General features: G+C 41.5%; 1 long non-coding RNA gene across 1 annotated transcript; it reads right to left on the reverse strand.

The window, feature by feature from the left end:
* Positions 1-10872: 10872 nt before the first annotated feature.
* Positions 10873-22392, reverse strand: LOC121140026. Its single transcript, XR_005876848.1, has 2 exons — positions 19879-22392; positions 10873-15675 (listed from the first exon to the last, which is right to left on the reverse strand). It is a non-coding gene; the product is annotated as an uncharacterized LOC121140026 (long non-coding RNA).
* Positions 22393-26639: the final 4247 nt, after the last annotated feature.

Below are 26639 nucleotides of genomic sequence, written 5' to 3' on the forward strand. Positions count from 1 at the left end.
CTGCATACTGGATAGCTCCTCATAACTTGTTTAGCCTACTTTCTGGTAGAGAACCCAGGACCACCTTCCCAGCTGCTGGCAATGGCCACAATGAGCAGGACCCTCCCCCATCAATCACTAAATAAGAAAATACCCTCCAGGCTTGCTTGCAGCCAGATATTATGGAGACATTTTCTTCATTGAAATTCCCTGCTCTCAGATGACTTTAGCATCTGTCAAGTTTCCATTAAACTATCCAGCACCGCAAATATCCACATATAAATGAACACATTCTATATTTATCTTTCTGGGTCTGGGTTATGTCAGCATGATTTTTTTTCTAGTTCTATACATTTGCCTATAAATTTAATGATATAATTTTTATTTAATTGATTTATTTTACATTCTTACTGAAATTCCCTTCTCTCCTCTCCTTGTATTCCCACCCCACTCCCCCTCTCCTCCCCCCTCCATCCACTTCTGATTCTGTTCGGAAAGGGTGGGGCCTCCCCTGGGTATCTACAAAGCACAGAGGCATATCAGACTGTGTTAAGACTAAGCACCTCCCCCTGCATTTAGGCTGGGTAAGGCAATTCAGTATGAGGAATATGTTCCAAGAGCCAGGCAAAGTGTAGGTACAGCCCCTGCTTCCATTGTTAGGAATCTCACAAGGAGACAAAACTATACAATTGTCATATACATGAAGAGGGCATTTGTTGGTCCCATGCAGGCTCCCTCATTGTTGGGTCAGATTCTGTTAGTTATTATAAGCCAGGTTAGTTGTTTCTATAGGATTTCTTGTGATATCCTTGACCCCACCACGGCTCCTATGATCCTTCCTCCCATTCATCAGCAGGGTTATCAGAGTTAGGCCTAATATTTGCTTGTGTGTTCATCATGTCATTTTTTAAATGCTGAGTAATACTCCATTATATAAATTATGACATTTTCTTTATTATTATTTCTGTGGAAGGGTATCTAGGTTGTTTCAAATTTCTGACAATTATGAATAGAGTAGCACTGAACATGGTTGAGCAAATGTCCTTCCTGTAGGATGGAGTATCTTTTGGGTATAAGCCCAAGAGTAGAATAGTTAGGTTTGAGGTAGATTGAGTCTCAATTTTCTGAGGAACTGCCACACTTATTTCCATAGTGGCTCTATGAGTTTGCATCCCCAACAGCAATGGAGGAGTGTTCCCTTTGTTCCACATCCTTTCCAGATGTCACTTGTGTCATTGATCTTAGCCATTCTGACTGGCTTAAGATGACATATCAATGTAATTTTGAATTGCATTTCTATGATGGCTAAGGATGCTGAACATTTCTTTAAGTGTTTCTCAGTCATTTGAATTTTCCCTATTCTCTTTAGATGTGGACTCCATTTTTAATCGGGGGTATTTGTTTTCTTTATATCTAGTCTCTTGTTTTCTTTATATAGTTTGGATATTAGTCTCCTATCGGATGTGAAGTTGCAAAAAAAAAAAACAAAAAAACAAAAAAACCTTTTGACTTTCTGTAGGGTGCCACTTCATCCTGTCGACAGTGTCCTTGACCTTACAGAAGTTTTTCAGTTTCATGAGGCTTCATTTATTAATTGTTGATCTTAGGTCCTGAAAAATTCAGTGTTCTATTCAGGAAGTCTTCTGTGCCAATATATTCGAGGCTATTCCCCACGTTGTCTTCCTTCACTTTAATCAACTGGGATTCTTTTGAGGTGTTTGATCCATTCGTACTTGAGTTTTATTCAGAGTGATAAATAAGGATCAATTTGCATTCTCGTACCTGGAGACATCTAGTTTGAGCAGCTCCATTTCTTTTGGATGTTTTGTTTTTCATGTGTATTTCTGATTTTTAGCAAAAATAAAGTGCTCATATGTGTTTGGATTTATGACTGGTTCTTTAACTTGGTTCCACTGATCAATATGTCTGCTTTATGGCTGTTTTTGTTCCTATAATTCTGTAGCACAGCTTGAAATCAGTTGTGCTAGAGATACTGAGCCCTCCAGCATGCTTTTACTTTTCATGATTGTTTTAGATACCCTGGAATTTTTATCTTTTTTATTATTTAAATTTTGAATAGCTTGCTACACATGTCAATCCCAGTTCCCTCTCCCTCCCCTCCTCCCGCAACCCGCACCATCCCCTCCCCAGCCTCCCACCCTATCCCCACTTCCTTCCACATAGGGGATATCTACAGTCTGTCATTTCACTCAGGGCAGGGTCCAGGCACTCTCCTAAGAGTCCAGGATGAGAGAGCATCCCTCTTTGTGTTATGGACACATGAAGTCCGTTTGTATGCCAGGGATAAACACTGATCCACTGCCCAGGGCCCCCTAGGTTGCCCAGGCCTCCTCACTGACTCTCACACTCAGGGGGTCTGGATCAGTCCCATACTGGCCTCCCAGCTGTTGGTCTGGGGTCCAAAAGCTCTCCACTGTTCAGATCAGCTGTCTCTGATGGTTTTGCCAGCCCATTGTTTGCCAATTTTCTCATTGCTCCTCTCTCTCTCTGTCACTTGGTTCCATGGTTTCAGTTCAGAGTTTAACTGTGGGTATTTGCCTCTGCTTCCATCAGTCACTGGATGAAGGCTCCAGGATGGTTATAGACATCAAATTCATTATCAGGAATGGGCATTCGAGGTGGTCTCTCCACTATTGCTTAGCTTGCCAGTTGGTGTCATCCCTTTAGATCACTAGAGATCTCACTGGTGCCAGATCTGTCTTCTAACCTATGACTCCCTCTTCCCCCTATTCTACCCCCCACTCAACCTTCCTGGTCCCCCATGACCTACTCTCTCTTCCTCTTCTCCTCCTCTATTCTTCCCAGCTCCCACTGCCCCCCCACCCTCACCATGTTCCCAATCTGTTCAGAAGATCTTGCCTCATTCCTCTTCTCTGGGGTACCATGCATACCTCTCTTAAGTTCTTTCCTGTTTCCCAGACTCTCTGTCAGTGGAAGTGCAGACTGGCACTATCCTGATCCATGTCTAAAATCCATATATGAGTGAGTACATACCATGTTTGTCTTTTTGTGACTGGGTTACTTCACTCAGGATGGTTTCTTCTAGTGCCATCCATTTAACTGTGAATTTCAAGATTCCATTGTATTTTTCTGCTGAGTAAAACTCCATTGTGTAAAATGTACCAAATTTTCTCTATCCACTCTTCAGTTGAGGGGCATCTAGGTTGCTTCCAAGTTCTGGCTATTACATATAACGCTTCTATGAACATAGTGGAGCAGATGTCCTTGTTGTACGAATTTTCATCTTTTGGATATATGCCTAAGAGTGGAATTGCTTGGTCTTGTGGTAGATTGATTACCATTTTCCTGAGGAATCTCCATACTATTTCCAAAGTGGCTGTATGAGTTGGCACTTCCACCAGCAGTGGAGGAGTGTTCCCCTTTCTCCACATCCTCTCCAGCATAAATTACCTTTGGTGTTTTTGATTTTAGCCATTCTGACAGGAGTAAGATGGTATCTCAAAGTTGTTTTGATATGCATTTCCCTGATGGCTAAAGATGTTGAACACTTTCTTAAGTGTCTCTTGGCCATTTTAGCCTCCTCTACTGAGAATTCTCTATGTAGTTCTGTAGCCCTCCTTTTAATTGGATCCTTTGGTGTTTTGGAGACTTGCTTCTTGAGTTCTTTGTAAATTTTGGAGATTAGCCCTCTGTCAGATGTGGGGTTAGTGAATATCTTTTCCCATTCTGTGGGATGCCTTTTTGTCTTGTTGACTGTGTCCTTTGCCTTACAGAAGTTTCTTAGTTTCAGGAGGTCCCATTTGTTAATTGTTGACCTCAGTGTTTGTGTCACTGGTGTTATGTTCAGGAAGTGGTCTCTTGTACCAACTGGTTGAAGAGTATCTCCCACTTTCTCTTCTAAGTGTTTCAGTGTGGCTGGATTTATGTTGTGATCTTTGATCCATTTGGACTTAAGTTTTGTCCAAGGCGATAGACATGGATCTATCTGCAGTCTTCTGCATGCCAATACCCAGTTATGCCAGAACCATTTGTTGAAGATGCTTCTTTTTTCCATTGTATAGTTTTAGCTTCTTTGTCAAAAATCAAGTGTTCATAGGTGTGTGGGTTAAAATCAGGGTTTTCAATTCAGTTCCATTGGTCTACCTGTCTATTTTTGTGCCAGTACCAAGCTGTTTTCAGGACTATAGCTCTATAATAGAGCATGAAGTCTGGTATGGTGATGCCTCCTGAAGTTCCTTTATTGTATAGGGTTGTTTTGGCTATCCTGGGACTTTTTGTTTTTCTATATAAAGTTAATTATTGTTCTTTCAAGGTCTGTGAAGAATTGTGGCAGAATTTTGATAGGGATTGCATTGAATCTGTAGACTGCTTTTGGCAAGAATGCCATTTTTATTATGTTGATCCTACCAATCCAAGAGCATGAGAGATCTTTCCATTTTCTGGTATCCTCTTTGATTTCTTTCTTTAAAGACTCAAAGTTCTTGATACACAGGTCTTTCCCTTCCTTGGTTAACATTATCCCCAGATATTTGATGCTGTTTATGGCTATTGTAAGGGGTGATGTTTCTCTGATTTCTTTCTCAGCCACTTCCTCATCTGTATATAATAGGGCCACTGATTTTTTAAGTTTACCTTGTACCCTGCCACTTTATTGAAGGTGTTTATTAGCTATAGGAGTTCCCTTGTGGAGTTTTTCGGGTCACTTACACATACTATCATATCATCTGCAAAGAGTGAAAGCTTGACTTCTTCCTTTCCTATTTGTATCCCCTTGATCTCCTATTGTTGTCTTATTGCTCTAGCTAGAACTTCTAGTACAATATTGAAGAGATATGGAGAGAGTGGACAGCCTTTTCATGTTCCTGATTTTAGAGGAATTGCGTTGAGTTTCTCTCCATTTAGTTTTATGTTGGCTGTTGGTTTACTGTATATTGCTTTTATTATGTTCAGGTATGTTCCTGTTATCCCTGATCTCTCTAGGACCTTTAACATGCAGGGGTGCTGAATTTTGTCAAAGGCTTTTTCAGCATCTAGTGAGATGATCATGTGGTTGTTCTTTCGCAGTTTGTTTATATGGTGGATTACATTGATAGATTTTCTAATGTTGAACCATACCTGCATTCCTGGGATGAAGCCTGCTTGATCATGGTGGATGATTTTTCTGATGTGTTCTTGAATCCGGTTTGCTAGCATTTTATTGAGTATTTTTGCATCGATGTTCATGAGGGAAATTAGTCTATAGTTCTCTTTCTTAGTTGTGTCTTTGTGTGGCTAGGGTATCAAGGTAATTGTAGTGTCGTAAAAAGAGTTTGGCACTGAGCCTCCTGCTTCTATTGTGTGGAATACTTTGAAGAATATTGGAATTAGCTCTTCTTTGAATTTCTGGTATAATTCTGCACTGAAGCCATCTAGGCCTCGGCTTTTTTTGGTTGGGACTCTTTTGATGACTGCTTCTATTGCAGTAACGGTTATAGGTCTTTTAGATTGCTTTTCTGTTCTTAATTTAGTTTTGGCAAGTGATATCTATCCAGGAAATTGTCCATTACCTTAAATTTTCGAATTTTATGGAGTACAGATTTTCAAAGTAGGCCCTGATGATTCTCTGGATTTCCTCAGTGTCCGTTGTTATGTCCTCCTTTTCATTTCTGATTTTGTTAATTAGCATGCTTTCCCTCTGTTTTTTGGTTAGTTTGGACAGAGGTTTGTCTATTTTGTTTATTTTCTCAAAGAACCAACTCTTTGTTTCATTGATTCTTCTCAATGATTTCCTGGTTTCTACTTGATTGATTTCAGCCCTCAATTTGACTATTTCCTGGCGTCTGCTCCTCCTGGGTGAGTTTTCTTCTTTTTGTTCTAGAGCATTTAGCTGTGCTTTTAATTCTTTAGTGTGACTGTTCTCCAGTTTCTTCAAGTGGGCACGTAGTGCTATGAACTTTCCTCTCAGCACTGCTTTCAGAGTGTCCCATAAGTTTGCATATGTTGTGTCTTCATTCTCATTGAATTCCAGGAAGTCTTTGATTTATTTTTTTATTTCTTCATTTTCCCAGGGATCGTGCAATTGTGCGTTGTTCAATTTCCATGAGTTTGTAGGGTTTCTGCAATTTGTGTTATTGTTGAATTCTAATTTCAATGCATGGTGGTCTGATAAGATACAGGGGGTTGTTCCATTTTTTTGTATTTGTGGAGATTTGCTATGTTTCCTATTATGTGGTCAATTTTAGGGAAGGTTTCATGTTGCACCGAGAAGAAGGTATATCCCTTTGTGTTTGGGTAGAATGTTCTATAGATGTCTGTTAAACCCAGTTGGGTCATAACTTCTATTAGTTATTTTGTTTCTTTGTTAAGTTTCTGTCTGGAGGTCCTGTCTAGCGGTGAGAGTGGAGTGTTTAAGTCTCCTTCTATTAGTGTGTGAGATTTTATGTGCGATTTGAACTTCAGTGATGTTTCTTTCACAAATGTGGGTTCTTTTGTATTTGGGGCATAGATGTTCAAACTTGAGAGTTCATCTTCATGGACTTTGACTTTGATGAATATGAAATGTCCTTCTTCATCTCTTTTGATTGATTTTAATTTGAAGTCTAGTTTGTTAGATATTAGGATTGCTACACCAGCTTGTTTCTTGGGTCTGTTTGATTGGAAAATCTTTTCCCAACACTTTACTCTGAGGTAACGTCTGTCTTTGACGTTGAGATGTGTTTCCTGTATGCAGCAGAAGGATGGGTTCTGTCTTCGTATCCATTCTGCTAGTCTGTATCTTTTTATAGGCAAGTTGAGACAATTGACACTGAAGGATATTGATGACCATTGATTGATGATTTTTGTTTGTGCTTGATTTATTGGTAGTGGAGTTATTGTGTAGTTTCTCCTCCCTTTTTCTTTTGGTGTTTTTTTTAAAGTGGGATTATCTATTGCCTGTGTCTTTGTGAGTGTAGTTATCTTCGTTAGGTCTAGGTTTTCCTTCCAGCACTTTCTGTAGAGCTGGATTCATGGATACATATTATTTAAATCTGGCTTTGTCATGGAATATTTTTTTCTTCATCTATGGTAATTGAAAGCTTTGCTGGATATAGTAGTCTGGGCTGGCATCCTTGTTCCCTTAGCATTTGTAGGACATCTGTCCCGGATCTTCTGCCTTTCATAGTTTCCATTGAGAAGTCAGCTGAAGTTAGGACAGGTCTGCCTTTATATGTTACTTGGCCTTTTTCTTTAGCTGCTCTTAATATTTTCTCTTTATTCTCTAGGTTTGATGTTTTGATTATTACATGGCGAGGTGACTTCTTTTTCTGGTCCAGCCTAATTGGTGTTCTGTAAGATTCTTGTATTTTCATAGGCATATCCTTCTTTAGGTTAGGGAAGTTTTCTTCTATGATTTTGTTGAATATGTTTTCTGTACCTTTGAGCTGTATTTCTTCGCCTTCTTCTATACCTATTATTCTCAGGTTTGGCTTCTTCATGGTGTCCCATATTTCCTGGATATTTTGTGTTAGGGATTTGTTGGTTTTGAGATTTTCTTTGGTTGCTGACTGTATATCCTCTAATGAGTCTTCGACACCTGAGATTCTCTCTTCTATCTCTTGTATTCTATTGGTGATACTTGTATCTGTAGTTCCTGATCATTTGCCCAGCTTTTCTATTTCCAGAATCCCCTCGTTTTGTGTTTTATTGTTTCTATTTCAGCTTTCAATCCTTCAATTGTTTGAGCTGTTTCCTTCATTTGTTTGGTTGTTTTTTCTCGGTACTCTTTAGATTCTTTGAGAGATTTGTTTATTTCTTGAATTTTTCCCCATATCATGAATTTGTTTTTTTCTTCTATTTCTTAAAGGGATTTCCTTGTTTCCTCTTTGAGGGTCTCTATCATCTTCATAAAATAATTTTTAACGTCTGTCTCCTCTGCTTTGTCTATGTAGTGCTTTCCAAGTCTTGCGTTGATTCTCTAGAATCTGGTGGAGTCATGTTGGTCTTTCTATTGCTTAGTGAGCTCTTATTCTGTCTTCTTCCCATCTCTTCTTCCAGTGGGTGCAGGTGGGGTCTTTCTGTCTCCACTGGTCTCCTTCTTTCCTGAAGTTGAAGCTGGGGACACTGACACTGAAGCTAAAGCTGAAGCTTGGGTCACTGGAGGATGGGGCCTGGAAGGGCTGATGCCTTTCCTGTGTGGACGGGTCTTCTGGATGCCTGGAGCAGGCCCCCAGAAGATTGAGGGGATGGGTGTTGGGCGGGGGGAAGGGGAGTGGCCCCATGGAGACCCAAGCTTACCTGAATCTGGAGTTGCTGGAGATTGGGGCCTGGAAGCACTGATGCCTTTCCTGAAGCTGAGGTCGATGGAGGTTGGGGCCTGGAAGGCAATATCCTGGAATTTTTTGTGTTTCCCTATGAAGTTGTGAACTGTCCTTTGAAGATCTGTGAAGAACTGTGTTGGAGTTTTGCTGGGGATTGTGTTGACTCTGTAGATTGCTTTTCGTAAGATTGCCATTTTTTACTATGTTAATCCTCCCAATCCATGAGCATGGGAGTCTTTCCATCTTCTGATATCTTCTTTGATTTCATTCATCAAAGACTTGAAATTGTTATCATACAAGACTTTCACTACTTCTTATTCATCGCAGAATATTTTGTATTATTTAAGGCTGTTGTGAAAGGTGTTTCCCTGTCATCCCATTCCTCATGTGTATATGGGAGGGCTACCGATTTTTTTGTTAATTTTGTACTCAGCAACTTTGCTGATAATGTTTATCAGCTGAAGGAATTTGCCATTGGAAGGTTTAGGATTACTTAGGTTTATTATCATATTTTATGGAAAAATAAATAAAAAGGAAGGATATTACTGTTTCTGGGTATGTTGGAAGAGTAAGAACTCCTGATAGAGTACAGAATGAACTTGACCCCTGTCCATACCATATGAGGAAAGGGGTAAGGGGAGAGCCAGGAGAATAAAGAGTAGACAAACAAAGACCAGGTAACCAAAATTGCTATATTATATAGGGAAGGACAGCTTGGAGAACAACAGCCCAGGGCCTGGGCTAGAAAAGTTTAGGGTAGGGGGCAGGTTATGCCAGCCATACCCTTAAAGGTTAGGAACTGAGGGATGCTGGAGAGGCAAGTGGCCAGGTTCCCTTTTATGTGATAAATAGGCACTTAAGTTAGCCATTTGTCCTATGTCTGAGATCTAACACATACCTGCAAATAAAGATATTTTGCTTTCTTCCTTTCCTATTTGTATCCTCCTGATCTTTTTCAATTTTCTTCTTGCTCTAGCTAAGACTTCAAGTACTATATTAAATAGGTATAGAGAGAGTGAACACGTTCTCATGTCCTTGATTTTAGTGGTATTGCTGAGTGTATCTCATTTTAAGTTGATAGACTTGCTGTAAAATGACTGTAGATTTGCTGTAAACTGCCTTGATTATGTTTAGTTATGTCTCTTTTATCCTTATTCTCTCTAGGATTTTTATCATGGAGGGATATTAGATTTTGTCATAGGACTTTTCTTCATGTAATAAGATGATCATGTAGTTTTTGTCTTTTGGTTTGTTTATACAAAAAAATCCATTCTAGCCGGGCAGTGGTGGTGTATGCCTTTAATCCCAGCACTTGGAAGGCCAAGGCAGGTGGATCTCTGTGAGTTTGAGACCATCCTGGTCTACAAGAGCTAGTTTCAGCACAGCGTCCAAAGCCACAGAGAAACCCTGTCTCGGAAAACCAAAACAAACAAAAAACTCCAAAAAATCCATTTAAGACTACATTTATTGATTTTCATATACTGAAACATCCAGGTATCTCTGGGATGAAGACCACTTGACCACGGTGAATGGTCTTTTTTATGTGTTCTTGGACTACATTTGTGAGTATTTTACTGGGTACTTTCACATCTATGTACAAAAGAGAAATTGATCTATAATTCTCTTTGTTGATTCTTTATGTGATTTTGGTATTAGGGTAACTGTGGCTTCAGAACATGAATTGCCCAATGTCCCTTCTGTTTCTATGTGTGGAATAATTTCAGACATGTTGGCATTAATTCTTCTTTGCAAGTCTGGTAGACTTCTGTGCTAAAACCGTCTGTCCCTGGGCTTTTGGGGGGTTGGGGACTTTAAATGACTAGTTCTATTCACTAGAGCTTATAGGTCTGTCCAAATTGCTTAGCTAAACTTGATATAAATTTGTTAAGTCATACCTATTGAGAAAATTATCCACTTCTCTGATTTTACAATTTGGTGGAGTATAGATTTTAAAGTGTATCTTTATGGTGCTCTGGATTTCCTTGGTGTTGTTAGGTCTCAAAGAAACCTGGACAAAACTCACTCAGTACATGTGGCTCCTCACAGCAAGTCACCCTGAGAGTGACTTAGGGACTTTGGAAAAAGGAAAGTGTGTCAAGTTTCCTGAGTCATCCTGCTGATTGGGGTGGGGTAGATCACTCGGAGAGGAGAGATACTTTGCCAGACTTCGAGATAGCTCTCAATGGATGCCTGGCTATGTGTAGGAGATTGATAATTTGGGAGCTCAATACAATGGCTTGGCAGATATAGTGGCAGGAGTTATGGAATGTTCTTCTTTTAATATGTCCTTGTCCTCAAATCAGGCTTCTGGTCACAGGACTGAAAAGAAGTGGGGATAGTGGATGTCCATGTCTCATTCTTGACTTAAATAGGATTGTTTGTTTTTCTCCATTTAGGATTTCAGCTATGGGATTCTCATATACAATTTTCACTATGTTCTTGTATGATCCCTCTAGTCCTACATTCCTGAGAACTTTTACCATGAAGGCATATTAGATTTTTGTCAAAGGCTTTTCTGCTTCTATTGAGATGACCATGCAATTTCTGTTTTGAAGTCCATGTGGTTTATTATGTTTCTTGTTGTAGTTGCATATTTTGAGGTAACACTATCAAAGTATACTGCAAAACAATTGCATTACCAAACCAAAAGTTGTACTTTATTTTGAAATGATCATTAAGTATACATGTACTACATTTTCACTATACATTTGTCACTTGTAGAACATATAGGTTGTTTCAATTTCTTAGCCATTGTAAATAGGGCAGCAATGAACATGGCTAAGCAAGTATCAGTGAATAATTATGTCGAGCCCTTGGGCATTTGTGTGAAAGAGTGGTATAGCTTGGTCATCTGATGAATTTGTTTTTAGTTTTCTGAGCCTTATCCACACTGATTTTCAAAGTGGCTCCACCAGTTTGCAATCTCAACAACAGTGAGTGAGGTTTCCCTTTACTCAAAAACCCCCTCCCACTCTTCATTGTTTTGTTGATCTTTGCCATTCTAACTGGGCTGAGATACATGAAATCTCAAAGTTGTTTTGCTTTTCCCAATTACTGGGAACAATGAACATTTTTGAGTTATTCTTAGGTGCTATTTTAATCATTTGAGATCTTTCTGTTCAGATTGCAGGCCCATTTGGGGGGATTAAATATAATTACAACATTTAGTCCTTTCCTTTCCTCCTTAGAAAACTCCCATATACACTTTCCACTCACCTTCAAATTCATAGGCCCAATTTTCAAATGTGTCATTTGGGTCTTTTGCTGGTTTTTTTAGTTCAATACACATTCTGGATACTAATCTACTGTACAAAGAATAACTGGCAGAGAATTTTCCAGTTTTATTTGGGCTTCCTCTTCACCTGGTTGGCTATTTGTTTATCTTCCCAGAAACTAAAATACTTTTATGAAGTCCTACTCAGTGTTCATTTTTGGGCAAATTGAGTCCTATTGAGAAAGGCCTTCCTGTTGTGGAATATTGACCAGAGAAGACTACTCTGACATGAGTTTACGACAATAGAAAGTCTTTATTAGGCCACCAACTACATTGGATGTTCAGGATCCCAGTGTAGCCCTGAACATTTCTCAGGGTGAGCTTCTAAGCATGAAAATCATGTTCTGGGTTGACATACTTCAGTTAGCCAGAAAAGAACCATAGAAGCCGAAAGGCAAGGTTAGCATATTTAGAGACTTTCCTAGAACTGTGGACTTTGATGGATTGGTCTTTGTTTTTGTTTTGACAAATGTTAGTGCCCACATGTTGAGTTTTATGGCCCGAATGGTACTTCCATCATGGAGTCAGTTGTGCTAAGGTCTGGGACTCTGTTATATTCTTCACTGGTTTTACTGAATGGGTCAAATCGTGGATTCATCCTTCTCTAAAGAAGTGTAGTTGGGTAAGGACCATCAGTTTCACCAAACTGATAGATAATTGACCATATAGTTTAAGATGCAGTGCATCACCAATAATTCCATCAGAATGAGAATTAAAAGCCTAGCCAGTGCTGATAGCAGAGTAGTTAGCCAGGGGAACCAAGAGAACAGAGATTTGTACCAATGTTGAATTTTTGTTTGGTTCCAACCATGGCCATGGCAAAACTTCTTTTTTTTCTTTCCTTTTTTTTGCTCCTGATCAATTAGCCTAGAAACAACAGGTTTTTCCAAAAGCCATAAATACTTTCTTATATTCCATTAGAAGTAAGTCTAAGCCTGTTCAATTTTGAGGAACCACTTCTGTAAAGGAATCTAAATGATGTTTTAATTCAGAAGCTGAAACTTTTAATACCTCTAGATCTGATCAACCAGTCTACTTAGTTTGGAAAGCATCAGAAGAGACATATTTATTCAAACCATTAGTATATGGCCATCAAATAATCCCAGGAGCTCAGTAATATTGCTGTTATCCTGATGAATTAACTCATAAGGCAGAACAGCAGGTATCAGATGAAGGGGAAGTACCTAGGTTAAAAGTTTTGGATATTAGACAAATTTCAGGCCCTTGAAAACTATCAAATGTTAATTTAGGCTGCCCCCAATCACAGTGAGTTTTGTCAGTTAATGGGCTGACAGTCTGGTTATCACAGGGGCCAAATAGCTATGCATAACTAGTAATCCTGACTGATTTCTGGCTGGGATTGGTGAACTCTATCCCTCAGAATCCCTTCCCATGGCATAGAGTCTGATTCCCCACATTTTCAGTTTCCCAAAGGCCAGAATAGTTTTTAAAAGGAATTTCCAGAGTTTTTATTTCATAGTCATTGGATTACATTTTCTATCATGCATTTCTTGTCAGGAGTCTTTATTTCTATATATTTATTTGTATGTTTTTAGAAAGTCTCTATGGTGCAACCTCAATTTTTGCAATGGAAACTTTCTGGCAAGTAGGGGGTCCAGTCACAGGGCATGCACACCTTTCCTTTCTCCAGGATAACCAGACATTTAAAGTGGGCACCAATGAGCAAAGGTCAAGATGAAAATTGGTTGCTGGTCTGTAATCCTAGTAACTAATACCTTCACTGTCTTCATCTTCCTCAGTTCATCTCCTTCATCTTCCTAGGCCCAGACCTGAGGGTGGTGAGGTTTGGATCATAACCCTATACTCATACCCATGAAACAAAACATTAAGACTCAGGAGGAGGTAGAGTGGTAGGGAGTGTAGGAGTCTGGAGTCTGATGAAATGGGCCCATGGTCCCAGAGACAGTCCATTTGACAGGGGCATCTGCAGTTTCTACTTTCTTGACCTGGGTGTGGTGGATCCACAGTGTAATGATAACTACCTTCATAGGCATAGGAGTGGAAAGAATAACCATGTAGGGTCCCTCCTAAGTTGGTTCCAGTATCCCTTTGGCTGTCTGTTTGACCCAGATAATATCACTGGACTTGAACAAGTGGAAACTTGGAAACTGGTGGTAGACTTGGATGTTGCCTGGATTTCTTAGATAATTTGATAAATACATATTATGGAAGACTGGAGAGCCTGTAGTGACTTGAGAAGGGAGGTGGCTTCGGGGCTAGGGAAACAGTGGGGGAGGTCATTCAAATGTAATCTTGTAGGGAGCAAATCCCTATCTATGGGGTACAGTGGGTCCTGAAGCAAAGCAAAGGAAGGAAATCTATTCATCCTTTGCTGGAATATAATGAGAGCTTTATTAGAGTTTCTTTTAATGTTTTGTTTATTAGTTTTATCTGCCCATAACTCTGAGGTCTATATGCACAATGAATTTTTCAATCTATGCCTAAAGCTTTAGCTGTTAATTGAGAGGTTTGGCTATGAAAATGGAACCATTGTCAAATCCCCTTGCTAGGGAAGGCCACATCAGGTGACCAGTTCCTGAAGGAGCTTTTAAACTACTATTTGAGGAGTTTCCTCCCAGGTAAATGCATTTACCCACCCAGAAAATGTATCTATAAAAACAGTAAGCACATTTATCCACCCCTGGCAGGCAGGATCTTGGTGAAGTCAGTTTTCCTACACTTCACTGGGATGTAGATCTCTTACTAGGCCCCCTTGCTGGGTAAGGGCCCACTGTATTGTATTCACTTGAGCACAAACCTGGCATCTGGCTGAGACATCCCACACTAAGATGTCTAGTCTAGGTATAACATACTTTGGTCTGAGCAACTCAGAAAGTTTTGTGGACCCCAGATGAGTAACTTGGTGAAGGTCAGTTACCAGAGTCCTAACAGTTATTTCTGGAAGAATAATCTTTCCGTCTGGTGTCCTCCATCAACCTTTGGGTTTGAAATGTTCATTTCTTCTTTACCATGGAGTCTCAGGCAGGTTGTGGTACGTAATCAGAATATCAATATGCTCTACTGGTCTACAGAGGAGGACAATTCATAGAGGAAGCCAAATAGCCTCTAAGAGAGCCAAGATTTTCTCATTTTTAATTTATTTTCATTTTACATACTGGGCTTAGTTCTCCTCCATCTACTTCTCCTGTCCCCACCTCCCCCACCCCACCCCTTTGTTTTTAATGCCCTTACTCTCATTGGTGAGAATCCGTCTTTCTCTATAGATCACACCATGGACATGCACAGTAGTAAAAGCGTACCAACTATCCTTGTGAATGATTTTGCTTTCTCATCTGAGAGCCTGTGTCAGATCAATCAGTCCTGCTCCCCTGGCTGAGGTGCAGTAAGTAGTGCAGCTCCCACATACCTGGTTTCATCTTTCATCTTTTGACATTTATAGATGAACACCTATGGGTCATCATTACACAAGAATGCAGCAGGATTGATGGTGGTGGGTTTCTTATGCTGGACTCTAGGGTGGACCAGGACTAGGCCCTGGTACTGGCCAATATAGTCCTTTGACAGTAAGCCTTCTGGTGTTCCTGGAAGGAGGGCCTCAAACACATTGTGGGGTGCTAGTACATAAGATCTTAATCAGAGTTAACGTGTTTGTTTTCATTAGACTGGCAGTAGCCTATACAGCTCTTAGGTGGGCCATCCTGTGACTACAGGGTCCAATTATTTTGACAGGTATATCACAGGGCATTTCCATGGCTCCATGGCTCCAAGGTTTGGATTAAATGTTTTTTGTTTCATGAATGTTAGATGAAAAGGCTTTGAGACATCTGGAAGTACTAGGGCTGGAGCTGAAGTCAGGGTTGTTTTTAAAGCCTCAAATGCCTTTTGTTTAGTCTCAGTCCAAATTAGTGGCTCAGTACCTCCCGTTGTGCTGGTGTATACAGACCTTGCTATTTCCACAAATCCTGGTATCCAGAAGCAGCAATACCTAGCTGCACCTAGGAACTCTTGAACCTGTCCCTTAGTCTTTGGAGTTGGCATCTGAAAGATGGCAGCGATCCTGCTCTGAGGTTCCTTTTGCCTCTCCTCAGCTGGCATCCAAGTTGGTAGCCTCTGATGTATAAAGCCAGGCTTTCTTAGCTGACACTTTGTAGCCCAAGGTCTGTAGTCCCTCAGTGGAAGCCTCTGACAGAAGGGAAAGGGGTCAACACTTATTGTCTCATCAAACAGGGATGGTGAAATTTTTTCTTTTTGGTTTTTTGAGACAGGATTTCTCTGTGTACCTTTGGAGCTTATCCTGGCACTAGATCTGTAGAACAGGCTGGCCTTGAACTCATAGAGATCCACCTGCCTCTGCCTCCTGAATGCTGGGATTAAAGGATTGTGCCACCAACACCTGGCCAGAATGGTGAATTTTTAAAAGATTTTTTTATTATTTTAATTTTAAACAGCTTGTTTTACATGTCAAACCCAGTTCCCCCTCCCTCCCCTCCTCCTGCACCCCCGCACCATCCCCCCCCCAGCCTCCCACCCTATTGCCAATTCCTTCCACATAGGGGATATCTACAGTCTGTCATTTCACTCAGGGTAGGGTCCAGGCACTCCCCTAAGAGTCCAGGCTGAGAGAGCATCCCTCTTTGTGTTATGAACACACGATGTCTGTTTGTATTCCAGGGATAAACACTGATCCATTGCTCAGGGCCCCATAGGTTGCTCAGGCCAACTCACTGACTCTCACATTCGGGGGGGTCTGGATCAGTCCCATGCTGGCCTCCCAGCTGTCGGTCTGGGGTCCAAGAGCTCTCCACTGTTCAGATCAGCTGTCTCTGATGGTTTTGCCAGCCCATTTTTTGCCAATTTGCTCATCGCTCCTCTCTCTCTGTCACTGGGTTCCTTGGGTTCAGTTCAGTGTTTAACCGTGGATGTTTGCCTCTGCTTCCATCAGTCACTGGATGAAGGCTTCAGGATGGTTATAGACATCAAGTTCATTATCAGGAATGGTCATTCGAGGTGGTCTCTCCACTAATTGGCAAGCTAAGCAGAATGGTGAATTTTTAAATCTTTGAGGCAACCTGGTCCATGTAAATTGCCAATTATGACCTCCCTCTGGGTCTGTGCATTTAAAAGCAAAGGTGGGTTGACTCACCTCTGCCAATGGGAGGCTGAAGAATGAATCTTTCATGTCCAAGACAGTGGACACCTTTTTCTCTGGAGGAATCAGACTCATGAGAATCAGATGTCTTAGACTTCTTCACAGAGTGACTCATTGGGAACCAGGATGCCTGTCTATCCTAGCCTGGAAATATGGACTGCTTTCCCCCTTTCATTTCTTGAGTCATTGGGTATTGCTTAATCTGGATGGAGTAGCCAACCTGGTTAATTGAACAATTATAGGAACTTGGTGTTGGGTCAGTCCTGGGAGGTTGGTTTCTGCCTATACCCCCCCTAATCATTGCTGTCAATCTGAGAGATAGTCCAACTGCATCTTTTGATTGGAAGCAGGACTTTCAGATTGGAGATATTCTTCTAATAGGTGGTAAGACACCAAAATTTTACTGGGTATCTGGGAATCTAACCATGTCTAATCATCAGAAAAGGTGGTAGTAGCTTTCAGTTTATGCAAAAGGTTAGGAGAAAGAGAAGGGGAGAAGGAGGTGGGAGAGGAGGACATGAGGGAGAAGGAAGGTTGAGTTGGGGGAAAAATAGAGGAGAGAAAGGAAAGAGATGCAATAAGAGAGAGAGTCAATATAGGTTTAAAGAGAAATATAGCACTAGGGAAATGTCCAGAGATCTACAAGGATGACCCCAACTAAGAATATAAGCAATAGTGGAGAGGCTACCTTAAATGCCCTTCTCTGATAATGAGATTGATGACTACCTTATATGCCATCCTTGAGCCTTCATTCTGTAGCTGATGGAAGCAGAATCAGACACCCATAGCTAAACACTGAGCTGAACTCCTGGAATACAGTTGCAGAGAGTGAGGAGTGATGAGCAAAGGGGTCAAGACCAGGCTGGAGAAACCCACAGAAATAGCTGACCTGAACAAAGGGGGAGCTCATGGACCCCAGACTGATAGCTGGGAAACCAGCATAGGACTGATCCAGACCCCCTGACTGTAGGTGTCAGTTAGGAGGCCTGGGCAATCTATGAGGCCTCTGGTAGTGGATCAGTATTTATCCCTAGTATATGAATGGACTTTTCGAGCCTAGACACACAGGGCAAGGCCTAGGTCCTGCTCCAAATGATGTGACAGACTTTGAAGATCCCCCATGGAAGGTCTCACTATCCCTGGGGAGCAGAAGGGGAATGGGATAGGGGGTCAGTAGAGGGGAGCAGAGGAGGAGGGGCATGAGAGGGAACTGGGATTGACTTGTAAAACAAGCTTGTTTCTAATTTAAATTGAAGAAAAATGACCGAGCATACCAAGTTGAGGCAGGATCAAGCCCCTCCCCCTGTATCAAGGCTGAGTAATGTTTATATAAAATGAAAAATAAAACTTTTAAATATAAAAGGACCTATAAGAAATTGTTTAAAGTCTCCTTGGTCAGTGTTGGACACAAGGGAAAATCTCTTCTGTCCAGGCTGTACTGCATGGCAGTGATTCTCTGTCCTGGCCAGGGGCAGTTTTTCTACGTTTTTCATAGAATGGTGGGTTTTGAGTTTTCCAATTATAAGGATCGTTGGTTGAAGAACAGACATAAGGCAAGGTTAGTACATTTAGAGACATTCTTTGCCTTTTGGCTTCTATAGTTCTGCTTCTGGCTAAATGATCTTGTCAACTGAAGTGTGTCAACCCAAAACATGTTTTTTGTGCTTAAATGCTCAACAAGAAAAGCTCCAAGCTACACTGATTAATCCCAGTATAGCTGCTGGCTGACTGATAGACATTCTATTCATTTAAACCCATTCCCAAGCAATCTTCTCTGGTGAATACGGCACGACATTTCTGGAGGTCCCATTGAAATCCCCAAAAACAGACCACTAGACAATGGGGGTCTCATTGCTTTCTAACTTTCCTCTCAGTCAACAGTCCTGGAGGTATCCTCTCTGATGCTGGAAATGGAGCCCTCTTGGGGTGTGCTGGCTTTGAGTTCACAGAGGTTCCATGCCAATAACTCTCAATCACAGGTCTTGTTACCCTTCATAGTGCTACCATGAAATTTGTGATTGGCTAAGCCACATACATAACAGATACCCAGGGATAAGTCTAGACCTTGGACCCACTGTGGTTCCTTCTCTGGTATTATCCCCACGTGGCTTACCCAACAAAACAATCTGTCCTTCCCAGTGTCAACTCCATGCCTTCTGTGATCTTCAATCTTATCTCTCTGAGGCCTAGCTTCCTATATAACTCTCTCTCTCTCTCTCTCTCTCTCTCTCTCTCTCTCTCTCTCTCTCTCTCTCACACACACACACACACACACACACAAAGAGACAGAGAGAGAAACATAGAGAGACAGAGAGAGAGAGAGAAAGAGAGAGAGATTATCCTAGATGCATATACACATGTGAACATAAAAATACACACAGAGAGAGGCACACACACACACACACACACACACACACACAGGCACATACATAGAAGCCAATGCTAATCAAGACTATAGAAAAAAATCCATGGATGTGAGGACTATGCTCTGAGCCCCACCACCCCACTCACCAGCCAAGGCATTCTTACTGGGGCCTGACAAGAGAACCTGGAGCTATCTACTAAACCTCTCCTACCCCAGTGACAAGTACAGCTATCAAGCCTGTGATGAGTGTGCAAACATTTGTGACTCGGACCCCAGCAAGCTTTCAGTTGAAGGAGGTCTGCCTCTAAAACACTTCCAATTGGACCCTGTGCTAGTAGGACAGAGGAATGGTGGTGGCTAAGACGTAAGGGCATAGGGGACATTGGGCACAACATACACAAGAGAGAAGATCTGCCTCCTTGCATGTACCCCAGGGACAGTAGTCACTTAACCCCAGAGATTTAGGAGCTGTCTATTTGACTTCTCCCGCCAGGCTAACCAGTACAGCTGTCAAGTCTGTCATGGATATACAAACACTTAGAACTCAGAGCACTAGCAAGCTTCCAGTTGAAAGAGACCTACCTCCAAAACCAACACAGGCAGACTGTGGTAGGACTGAGTGTTGGTGGTGGCTGACAGCTCAAGGCATAAGGGAAGTTGGGGAGATGCCATAAGGGAATAGAGCAGCCACATCCCTGTGTCCTTGTCACAGTATTCCCCCCACCACTTAGTTAACAACACAGCTCTGTCATTGGACACAGGGCAAAGCAAACGCAGCTGTATTCACTTGTGAAGGCTCCAGTTTTTCAAGCCTGAGAAGGGGGTATGATGGGAGATGAGAAGAGCTGCCAATAACTGTAATTCTTCTTACCATGGACACAGGGCAGGGCTTTCAGGTACCCAGCCATCTGGGTTCATTTGGGCACTGGAACACACCCTTCACACTGGGTGCCACAAGGGGGCAGCATTCATCCACAGCCTCTGCTGAAAAGGCAAGGCAGCTAAGGACCCTGTTGTAGGGACAAGGACACATCAAAAGAAGTAACATTCTGTCCCACATGCCCTGTTGCCTACCAGGTCCTGGGACCCGTCCCCCACCCGAAACATCACGTAGGAATCGCCAGGCAACCCTTGTGAACTACCTCTGGCTCTGTCACAAACTCTCTCCTCTCCACAGCCCTCCATCCCTACCAGTGACCCAGGAAACTTCTCTTACCTTTCTCCAAAGTTCCCAATTCCTTCTCAGTATTGAGTTCTCTGTAGACACCCATATACTTGTGTTTGGAACTAGGCATACATGCAAGGATGGAGAGTCAGAGGTGGGGAGGAAGGAGAGGGGAGCAAAGAATGAAAGATAAAAGATCTTTTTTATGTTGTAGCTCTCTGTATCCCAAACACCACAGACAGGTTCCAGGATTTCCAGTGCAAGGCTTGACTCTTTCAAATTAGCTGAGAGTGGGCCTGGGTAGCCCAGAAAGGAGATAAAGTGACTGTTCACTGTTTCACATTACTATTGTATGTGAGGAGGCCAGGAAGGGGGTCCCAAGAAATTTCACCAGATCCCTTAATGTCAGATGCATTCTCCTGGGCAACGAGCAACTGGTTTTCCCTTCTGGATATTGCAGTCACATGACATAGGTGTATAGGCTTCCTGTATCTCCCAGGACTTGACCTTTGGGAGTCTACACTAGTCCAAGCTGCCTATACCTTGATTCTCCAATGGACTTCCAATTCTGCATCCTGTTCTGCTGGGACCCAAGCAGAATCAGGGAAATATTTTCGGCATCAATAAGACAATTCTGCTTCAGGGCAGTAACACACTGAGAAAAACAGCCAAGCTCTTAACCCAAGTCCACTCCAGGGGTGATACATTTTTAATGAAAATATCTTTTACATTCTAAAAGACTGAAAATTTTGTTTATTCTCACAACTAGGGTTAATAATGTACTTTGAGGTCACTTCGGACTTAATACTGATAGCCTACTATACTCATATTTTGTTGTTTAACATGCTTTTAAGAGATCAATTCAACAACCATCCTTTCTTGCTTTGAGTGTCCCAAGTAATCCTCCAGTATAATCTGATCTAAATGCACAGCTGTTAGTGTAAGGTATGCTCTTTTCCGTGCTCCTGCCATAGAGTGTAATGAATGTGTGTTTGGATATGTGTTATGATAATCACATTCTGACAACAGTAAATAGGACAATAGCTGTCTTATAAAATGACTATCCACTGTAAATGTTGGATACAGCATAAGACAGTGGTTGACAAGCAATGGCGCTTGTAATATTTTTTCTTATCTAGATCAGTTGGGGTCAGTTGGAGTCAGTGACTTATTCCTTTGTAAAGCTCTGTTAAATATTTCTTTGAAGTATTCCTAATTTCTTCCCCCATATGATGCTTTCTGTGTTGTTCAAGAAAAGGGAGAGAGAAGCAATTTCTTAGGGACAGACACAGGTCCACACAAAGAACACACACAGGGTCAGAGGAAAACATTTTTCAAAGTCTGTGTTCAAAGGTATACAGCCCAGACCCATGCAACAGATCAACAGGCACAATGGGGAGAGAAGTAAAGAATTCAAATTGGGGCTCACCCTTGTTTAAATCTCCCCAGGAGAAAGCATTTAAATTTATTATCCTTAATATGATGTTGACAGGTTTTGACTTCTCTGAGGTTATTAATACATTAAAGCAAATGCATTTTGGTGCCTTGGTTGAGGAAATTTTTGTCTAATAGGATGTATTGCTCAGCATTTGCACAGGGTGGAGCTGTTCATCATCATGTGGAGAAAGTATTTTCCATTGAAGGAGGTATCAGTGCTTGATTACTGAGGACTAAGTACTGAAAAAAGCATACCTTTATCACCCAAATATAAAGAAATAGTACTGCAATCCTGTAAATCAATGACAATAATTTGGTAGTTTTGAATGACCATGGTAGGAAACAGAACTCCAGGCTGAAGAGCATCAAAGAGATACATATGAATGTTGATAGCATGGGTATAGGAGGAAACAGTGCTCCGCCAGTAACCATGTGACTTTTTAGAGGCACATACAGATGAGATAATAAGAGGGCGGTTTACCACTCTGCTAACCACCCCCATTTTAGGCATGACTAAAGACATATATGGACGTAGGCGGTGAACTACCTCACCAGCCAGGCCCACTTTTGGGCATGGCTAGGGGTATTATGGAGGAAGGTGTAAAAGACTGAACAGCAGAAGTCTCACTCTCTTTTCTGGCTTTCCGGCTCCCAGTTTGGCAGTGGAAAACTACTTGGCTCATCTGGGTTACTTGCTTGTCTCTTGTGAGTAATTTCTACAATAAATACTTACTTATACTTTCAGTAAGTGTGCCATTTATCGTTGCTGCATCACACAGTTATAATATTTTGTCTATCAACATTTAGCAAGATTTAAAGAAAATATCATTCATCCCATCCTTGTGAGTACAAAGTTCTATATGTAGCTTATCTTTTATCATAACTAAGGAAAACTATAATTACAACTATCTGTCTTCAACTCTATCAAAGACCACCGAAGGATAATATATAAATACTAGGATTGACAGAGACATCTTGCTGCCTGGGAAGTCACCTGAAGTTTCTCTGTAATGTTGGAGCATCCATCTTCAGCCCATAGGCGACAGTGTGTCTGGAAGACTTTTCAGCAAAGCAGGAAATTTCAAACTGTCTATCTGTATCAGCAGTCTGTCAGTCATTTTTCTGTGTCCTGCAGAAAGTCTCATAGACTCTTTCATGAATCAGGAACCCTGTAGGACTGTTTGAGTTCAGAAGTCACTTTCCTGTGGGTCCTGCATGTCAAGATTATGTAACAACAGTCAAGCAGTCCAGGAAAGAGCAGTTTCTTGCCCAAATGGCTAATCTTGCCATGTTGAAAGCAAACTCCATAACGAGTTTCTTTAATGCCCATCTTCCTCTCAGATGTAATTGGTGCTGCCAGGAGCAGACATTTCTCATTGTCAAGAAAAACCCTAAACCATTTTAAATGCCATTTTCTGAAAGTCTTTGAAAGGTTTGAAGACTGTGTATCTCAAATATATTTCTGTATATCTAGAAAACCTAACTATAAGTTCTGACGATTATGAGTAACTATCTATAGTCTGTATTCAATTATGCATTATGTTTTAAAAGATCAGTATAAGCACAATACTTAATCAAGAGAAATATACACATCACAAAATTGACCTTGAATTTGTATTAATAAATGAAAAGTCATAGCAATACAGAGTACTCATTTCCAAACCACAATCCCCTTTTTCCTTTAAAAAAAAGATTGGTTGTGATCATTAATCAATTATAAGTAACTCCATTCAAATGCAAACAAAGATTTATGAACAATATGGGGATTTGGATGTCGCTCATTCCAAACTGCTTTGTGCTGGATGGGGGCGCTGTTCCTACCATGGGGATCATAAGAAAATGCAGAAACCTGTATAAGTCCTTAAGGGTCTGTAAGGCTCTATAATCTTAGCTGTTTTAGATGTCGAATCACTTGCGCCATTGCTTCCGGGGGTCTTGGTTCATCAAACCACAGAAGCCTGGAAGGAATCCACAGCTTTCCATTTTCTGTAGAAACATAAACAAAAACACTTTTCCAAAGTAACATATCCTTATACTTAACTTTTGAAGTCAAGGCATTTTCAAAAGATATATGTTGAATTAATTCAGCAGCATTTATAATCAAGAGTACTTTAGCAGTTGTTCCTTCCTGAGCAATCAAAAAACTGAAAAACACAATAACATACAGTATCCAGACTTTCTGTGTATTTTTCATCTTTACATGGCTTATTTATTTATCTATTATTATAACTCTATTTCTTTTACTTATATTTCTTCATTTATTTCTCTGAGACAGGGTTTCTCTTTGGAAATCTGCCTGCCTCTGCCTCTGCAGCAAATCCAACTGTCTTGCGCCACCAAATCCGGCTTCTCTATTTACCACTATGCCGTTTCTTTATCTCTCTCAATCTTGAAATAGTTATATGTCCAAAGGAAAACATTGTATCTCAGCTACCCCTGCCTGTTGGAACCTGAATCCCTTAGATTCTCCTCAGGATTACCAGATTATTAATATCTTGTGGTATGCTACAATTTAATATTTCTACCTTCACAACTCCTTCATGGTCACTCAGTATAATTTTACTTTCTCTAAAGGAGTTCATGTCCCTTTGAGAGTTGTAACTTGCTTTTTCTTCTCCTGCTGAATAGCTATCTACTATACTTGCAGCCCAATACACATGCAGGACAGGAAGTAGAGGCTTGGAATTCCTGTGGCAGCCATGTTTGAGAGTGTGGGAGGAGCTCTCCGCCCAGGAGTCATCTGTCTTGAAGAAGATATGTGAACAACCTGCTTGTGACTCCTTCACATTCTCCTACCACTATCAAGGAGTGAAGATAGTACAAGTAGACTTGGGGACAACAGTGTCACTGCCTACATGAAATTGTTGGACCCCAAGATGACCCTATCCCACTTTTCCTGGAATCACATACTGCCTTTGGGATTCTGACCTCTGTTCATGGTCTTGGGGATCCCCATAAATTCCACAAAGAGATTATATAATTGTCAGTACTTCTTCTTTTCTTCATTCCCTTCTTTCTCTCTCAGACGTCCTTCCTCTATTCCATCCTTCTTTTCTATTGTCGTTTTTACTTCTTCCCTCCAGTTCATGCTCACATACACAGTCTGTTCTCTGTAGCACATTCTTGATGCTCCAGTACTCTTCTGGTGTAAAAGACATGCGTGTGTGTGTGTGTGTGTGTGTGTGTGTGTGTAAAAGACACGCTAGTGTGTGTATAAAACACTGCATTTCTTCTCCTGATGCCTACACTTTGTCCTTCTCCATGTGTTCAGATGTGAAGGAGAAACCAAGATGAAGTTGTTCACTTCTTTCCTTCTCTTTCTCCTCCTCCTCCTCCTCCCCCTCTCCCCTTCCCCCCTTCCTCCTCCTCCTCCTCCTCCTCCTTCTCTTCTTCTTCTTCTTCTTCTTCTTCTTCTTCTTCTTCTTCTTCTTCTTCTTCTTCTTCTACTTCTTCTTCTTCTTCTTCTGGTTTTTCAAGACAGGGTTTCTCTGTATAGCTTTGGAGACTGCCCTGGAACTAGCTCCATAGACCAGGCTGCTCTCGAACTCACAGAGGTGGATTTATTTTGAGTTTAACCCAAATGTGACACCAAGGACTGCCTGAGGAAAGTTCTGCACTATGGTTGTGGGAGTGTCATCCTGGCAGGAGCCAAGAGACCTGGAATCTCTATCATGTGTTATGGTGTCCTAGAGTCTATGTAAATACCATCAGACAGCTTTCTTCTGTGTGGATAGAGGGTTACAGATATCTGTACTTGACTGCATGCCCATGATAAAGAAAGGTTCGTGTACAGGAGGGATGCTGTCCTTTGGAGAAAGGAAATAGTGAAAAATATCTTGAGTGGCAGTGCCTGTGTGGGGTAGAGAGAACTATTGTTTCCAGACAATAAGATCATAAGGTTTGTTTTCTGTGAAGGCCCCAATAGATGGTTTGGAACCACAACCCAGGATCTCACAGGCTGGTACCAGCTGGGATGGACTAGCAGTTTTTCTTTGATATCTTGTAGTTCCCAGTGAGGGTCCCTGGGAACCTCATCTTTCATCAGAGGTGGAGGTGCATCAACACAAAGCTCATGTGAGATTTGAAGATGGCCGCAGATACATATGAATTCACAGACAGGGTCCTAGAATGCACAGGTTGGGGGCTTAGGGGAAGAAGAACAATTGGTTTCTGTGATATTAGTCCTTTCTACTCTGACTCCCACCCATGGCATGAGGAACTGGGGGAATAAAAATAGAAACAATACCTATGTCTTCTGTCCTGTTTATAAGTCATGGTTTCCTTCTGCCTGGTATGAACCCATCACTAGTCCTCCCAGGTCCTGCATGGGTACATGATTGTCTCTCTTCTGCCAACTGCCCAACTACTTCTCTGTCCTAACCCTTTCCCTGTCAGCATCCTGTGTGAGAGTTGGGAGGGGTCACCTAACCATAAATTCCATTGAGTCATGGTTTTCCAGAGCCTGCACAACCATGGTAGGCATGGAAAATATTGGTCACCGTTGACCCCAAAGTCATGGTGCTAACTGTGACTGCTTCATACATGTGACATGTAAAGTGTTCCTCCAGGGCTGGGGGTGGGGTTGGGATGTGTTCCTCCCTCAGTCCAGTTCCTGCCCAATGTTCTATTTCTCTGATTTCTCATAACTTTTGCATCTAGTGGTAGGTATTCCAATTAGTAATTTAGTATTCCTGCTGGTGTTTATGACTTACAGAACATCACATGCCCTTGTGGTGGAGTGACTGAATATAATTGGACTGAGGAAACTGGGACAGCATGTTTATGTGAGCATGTTCACAGGCTCGCACATGCACACACAGAGAGAAACCCCACTTCATCCCCCAAACAGGGCACTCCCCCATACCACCACATTCCCATCCCCTGCAGGCAGATCCAAATTCCAAGGAACACCTATGGGCAGAAAAATCCAGGACTAAACTCAGCCTCCTTGCTGTCTAGTGGTAAGCAGTTGGTCTGATAGGTTTTTGTTTTTTTCCTCAGAGAAGGGCGGAGGGAGAGACCCCGGGAAA

This window comes from Mesocricetus auratus, unplaced genomic scaffold, assembly GCF_017639785.1.
Source record: "Mesocricetus auratus isolate SY011 unplaced genomic scaffold, BCM_Maur_2.0 Super-Scaffold_100003, whole genome shotgun sequence".
NCBI lineage: Eukaryota > Metazoa > Chordata > Mammalia > Rodentia > Cricetidae > Mesocricetus > Mesocricetus auratus.